The sequence below is a fragment of the Neolamprologus brichardi genome, chromosome 15 (genome assembly GCF_056152115.1).
Source record: "Neolamprologus brichardi isolate AB-2024 chromosome 15, ASM5615211v1, whole genome shotgun sequence".
Classification (NCBI taxonomy): domain Eukaryota; kingdom Metazoa; phylum Chordata; class Actinopteri; order Cichliformes; family Cichlidae; genus Neolamprologus; species Neolamprologus brichardi.
The window spans coordinates 9,684,590-9,690,204 of record NC_142118.1 but is presented as its reverse complement, the minus strand read 5'-3'; the positions used below and the strand labels follow the sequence as shown (position 1 = coordinate 9,690,204).

The following is a 5,615-nucleotide window of genomic DNA, read 5'->3' as shown; positions in this document are numbered from 1 at the left end:
CCCCTGTGAGCTGGTGTGCGTCATTCTGTGTGAACCAAAGTTACATCTATATCTATATATCATTCTACTCTTTTAGCTGTTGGTTCTCAAACTGTGGAGCTACGGATGGTCAAATATTGGCAACTATGTGTGCAATATAAAGTGAACCTAAAGTGACTTGGAATGATTTTGGAAGAGGAAATAATAGTTTTACTGAAGCTTCTTTTGTGTTTAGCTTTGTTAAGATAAAATTCAGAACTGGTCCTTTTTTTTATTATTATTATTGATTGATTGGAAACACTGGGGTGTGAGGGTTCAGCTGTTGGTGGGGATTGTTGGGGGAACATAACCTGCACATAGCCAACGTGTCAAATAATGAGGTCAGGTTATGTCTATTGTGAGCATCCACAATTGTAACAGTATTTTTAAGAAAAAAAAGCATAACAGGTCCCTTTTAAAGATCTGATATAACAAAAATAATGAGCCAGGCCAGAATCAACTTCTCATATTTAGTTATAAAAGATTCATAGCATAGGGTGGGTTTTTATTGACAGCTTTCATTAAAAGTTTAATCTAGCCTCCAAGGTCAATATGAAATTGCCATTTTGAAAAAGAGCTGCACCTCAAAAACAATCTGCCAAACCATCTTTCTTTGTTTACCCTTCTTAAGGAAGTGGAGTTTTAAGTGATTTTAATAAACTATATTAATAATCTATATTCAGTCATTTAATTAGAAACCCCCTACTGAAAAGATCACTGAGTTAGGTTCTTTTAAACAGGATTATATGTGACGATAGCCTAAACCTCAGGGTTTAAAATGCTGCTGATGGGAAATTTTATTTTTGTTCTTGTGTAATTTTACAAAGACGGAAACATCTCTCCGAACACCTTTCTGTTCTCAGATGAAGCAGCGATGTAAACATCTTCCATGCCATTCACTATTCACCAACCGTGACCTCATAGGACCTGGCATCCGCATATGTGGACATCACATTTTGGGTTGTCCAGACCAAAATACTAATTTTGCTCTACAAGGGCCTGATGTCCACTTACGAGGACATTATACTGTCCTCGTAAGTGGATAGTATAATGTCCTGTCTATTTAAAACAAATGTCCTCATATGTGGATCTCATTTTTGTCAAAAACAAAAATCAGGTAAAAAAAAATAAAAATCTGGTAATTCTTTGTTTTTACGTTCATCAGGTCCCAATCAGCCCAAATAGTAAAGAGAAATTCAAAATGCATGCCATGAAAGAGTTCAGGTTTTAGGAGGTTAAAATTCAAAAACCATATCCAGAGAGAGTAGAAAGTAGTCTTTCTTTGTAAAATTGCTATATCACCATGGATGAATTATGCTTAACTAATTGCCTTTGGTTAATAAGCATTTAAAACAGTTTGTCTTATAAAATTCAGTTGTGAATTGCAATAAAACATCTGCAGGCATCTGCAGTAGTACACTCCAGATGTGCACGTGCATAAGATGTGACAGTTGTCAATCAACTCCATGATGCCTACAGCAGCTGTTTCATTAGTGGCAAGGAAGAGGTCTGCTTAGCAGCAGCGTGGTGCTAGATCGAGTCTGCAGTTCCTTCAAAGCAAAGGCAATGAGATATCCTCATCTCAAAAAAATAACTTCATGCTGCGTATCAACTGAGACTTACATTATGCAGTTTAACTTTGTTTCCACCAGAGGGCAATAAACCATCTCAGATGACTTGTCTTCTAGCTCCAATCTAGTACTAAAGGGTTTTTCATTTACATGAAATTAAAATTAACTTAATAAAACTATTTCCCTGTTACTACTATCACACAGTACTCAGTTTACAGCTGTTACAAGGACTGTTATGCCAGGTTCTATTGGAAAAGGCTTACAGGAAAGTGTGCATTAACTAATTAATAGCCATGTTTTAAATCCACTGCAAAGGACAACACTATCCCACAGAGAGAGCTACTTAAAAACAGATCAAACTTTCTTAAAAGGTGCCTTTGCCGAGACCAAGTGCACTATCCAGCCTGTGAGCTGGTGCCGGACTGGTTTATAAGGTCACAAAAACCAGCAACCTTCTCCTGTAGTTCCTATGGAGACCTGGCTATAGTCCAGATATCGTGCTGAGCAACACAGCTGCTTCTGTAGAGGCCCAGCTTGATCACCAGTTTGATGAAATGCGTCCTAAGCTTGCCTTTGTTCACTGTTTGTAGGTGATGAGATGGAGAAGAGAGGGTTTTCTGAGGCCAGAGTGGCCGTGGCAGCTCTGGATTTTTCTAAAGTTTGGAACTGACTGCTGGGAATAGTAGGAGGAGGGTGAGAAGTATGAGAAAAAAGGCACAAGTCAAACAGGACAGATAATCTCATTGTGGTGTGAAGTACATTATAAAGAAACTGCTGATGGAGAGTTTAGACAGTTAACTGTAGCTAAACTGGGAGATGTTTTCTAAAATGCATGGGGTGTGTGTGTGTGTGGGGCGGCTGGCTCTGAAATATTCAAAATTACTTTATTATTACTTACCAAACCTTTGTGTGTGTAAAACACAGTTTATGAAAACAGTAGCTGGTCCTTCAGAATCTGATGAATAAATCAGCAACCGCCACAAAAAATACATATTAATATAATTGCTGCAGTAATTTCCCAACTGTAAGAAAAAAACCCACTTATTTAAAATATTTAAGGCTTAGAGTTTGAGCACCTTAATTTTTCTTCTTGATTGTTCCATTGGCTATTTTTCAAAGACAGGATGAAATCTTCACAATTAATAAACTGGAACATGGTAATTGTGTCTAAATTAATTGATTTTTTTTCTTTTTTTATAACACAAAAATACAAATCGAATAGAAAATAAATAAAAGTAAAGTAAAAACAACAAAAGATCTACACCCCCAGAGCATGTAAAACTTAGCTTTGACCTCAACCTTCAAATGACAACGATATTTAGGCTACTAATTAAAAGGTCATGGTGAACAGCGCTCGTATCTTTCTACACTACAACTTCCATGAAGCAGTGGACTACAGGTTTGGAATAATAGAGCGCATGCGCGTTACCTGCTCGAGTAAATCGATGACCTCATGAGCAGTCCGGACCAACCAGTCGGTTGAATTATCTGCCTGCCGTCTGCGCTGAATGTTTTTCCTGCGCATTACCTTTCCGAGCACATGAAGCGCTTACCAGAAAAAATGTTCACCGTAACGAGGTAAGCGGACTGTCCTCAGACAGAACTTTACCGTTAACGGCTAAACCATTAAACCGCCCGAGAACCCACACCGCCGGTTGGGCTGCGTTGTTGTTGGTGGTGGTTGTGACCTCCGTACCGGTGTGGCCGGTCAGTGCTACAGCCGTCGTTGACATGACTGCGGTGAATTTACTCGAGCTGTCTTTGTTGAATTTTCACTGATATTCATGCAGCTATTTACTCTGGAGCACGCGAGTATCCAAAAACCTCGCCCGGACAAGGTGAGAGTCCGGTACTATTTGCATGTGTTTTGCAAATTGCTTTTTGTTGTGTCGCCTCTACCTGTTTGTGGAGTTTATAAAAAAAGAAAAAGAAAAAGGGGGGGCTGTGTAGGCTAAATAAACCCCACTAAAGTTTGGAAAAAGTAGGTCTAAAGAGGACCTTGGCAATTTCCTTAGTGGTTTTGGCCACGTTTTTATAATATCTCTTATAGTGTAACTTATTTTTTGGACAGGACAGTGGTGTTATAATCTATTAAGGAAAATAAAGGTTAATGTCTGAACCCTAACTTGTGCTCATAATTAACTACTGAACCTGTGTGACCAAAACTAAACTTACACCAACTCACATATCCATGTTTAAGAATCTAAATGGTCATTTTGACTAATGTTATTTAGATTTTTGGAAAATTGATTACAAGAAGGCCAGCTTTGCTATTTGGACAAATGAATCACAAATTAAGTTTAATAAGCAGATCTTTATTGTGAACTTTGGCCAATGTGTACAGAGCTGGAAACTAAGCCTGTCAGAGTCTTTAGGCACAAAGGTCCGTGCATGTTAACGTTTAACTCTCTTTCATGTACATTATGTTTTGATTTGAGTGCAGAGACATGTGAGTAAAGTACAAATATCCTTCAGAACGTTTCTTCCCTCTTACTGCCCAGCTCTAAGACTTTGCCTCTCCTGAGTTAATATTCACTTTTATCAAGTAAAATCACTCTTTTGCAAAGTCATGAAGTCATAGGTCACAACACAGAGATTAGCACAAATCACCACGGTGGTAAGCTTATTATCTGTTGGATGTTTATCAGAAAGGACTTACATTCCCAAGAATGAAAATGCTCTGAATCATTTAGGGGGGGCTGTGTGTGCTTGTAACGGGCCGCTGCTGTCTTGTGAGACGGCTTACTGCTGTGGTGTGATCAGCAGACGTGTTTTCACTGTAAACACTGGAGAAGCCTTACATGATGTACCATGCTGTTATTTTGTCGACAGCATTAATGTGCAGACAGGGAGTCGGCTGGATACAGATGAGCATCAACAGGCCCTGACATTCAAATTACAAGGTTTTTTTTTTTTTTTAAGGGGGCACTTTGCAAGTGATTAGTCTGTGTTGTAAGCACATGCTTTCCCAAGTGGGAATGTTTATCCAGTGGCTATGATATAATTGGGTAGTATTAACAAGCACAGATATATCGGTATTTGTGTAACTATACAGATTTGCAAATAGTGTCTAACTCAAATCACTTTGAGGCTTTTTGATTCAACTGTTTCTTGTGGTGAATCATCTCACCTGGCCACCTTAGACTGTGTTTACCTAATGTGCTTGTTGGGTCCTCTTCCCTGACTGATGAGCAAACACAACAGTGATGCATGTACCTTTACAAGCCTTGCTGCTCTGTGTTAGTTCAGTTTATCAGTTGCTGTTAGCAGCTATGTCAGGTCAGCTTTTGGTGATCAAAAGCACACCGAGTGGTGCATTATGACATGTTGTGATCCATCCCGGTCTCATAGCAAAAATGTGAAATAGTCACACAAAAGTAATCTATTTGATCATGTTCGTGGACATAAATTGTCACAGTCTTAATGACATTTGGTACAACTCATTTCAATAGGAAGTACGTTTCATTTCTGCAGCACTTATGCTGTCCAGAATCATCAACAGGAACACATCTCTATGGATACGAAGGAAACAAAGCTTCATAACAAAGGGCAGCCATAATCGCTGTCTAAGTCTAACCCATTAGGTTTTATATCTTATACCTACACTAAGTAAGTTACTTTTAATCCCTGAATAATAGGGCTGTGACCCCTTTTGTGATATATTTCAAGCTTTTCTGTTTTAATTTTGATTATTAAGACTGGCAGGTTATGGAAATTTAGAAATACAGAAATCTATACATGCAAATCATTACGTATGATCTGTATTTTAAGTTTGAGTAAATTACAGTTGAAACTAAAATTAGTTCATTACTCAGAACCACAATCATGGGGAAGAATCATGCTAACACCTGTTCATATGAATGTTTATCTTTTTGAATTAAATCACAGAGCAAGTGAACTTATTTTGTAACTGTTTTAATTTGAGTTTCACAAGAAAATAAAAGTAGGAAAATTGTATCCATAATGATGATTCAGTAGACTAAAAGATGTGTCTACTTTATGAAATACCTTGAGAGTTACGCCTTC

The 5,615-nt window shown here is 38.0% G+C and overlaps 1 protein-coding gene across 3 annotated transcripts in view; it reads left to right on the top strand.

The window, feature by feature from the left end:
- Positions 1 to 3,016: 3,016 nt before the first annotated feature.
- The window catches only part of daam1b (dishevelled associated activator of morphogenesis 1b), a 42,759-nt gene continuing 40,160 nt past the window's right edge, over positions 3,017 to 5,615 (top strand). For 2 of the 3 annotated variants that reach the window (XM_006797115.3, XM_006797112.3), the window contains exon 1: positions 3,017 to 3,167. The gene's annotated coding sequence lies outside the window, so the exon portion shown is untranslated. Of the gene's footprint in view, positions 3,168 to 3,189; positions 3,428 to 5,615 lie in introns of those variants that run through there. The other variant, XM_006797114.3, reaches the window with a different exon arrangement.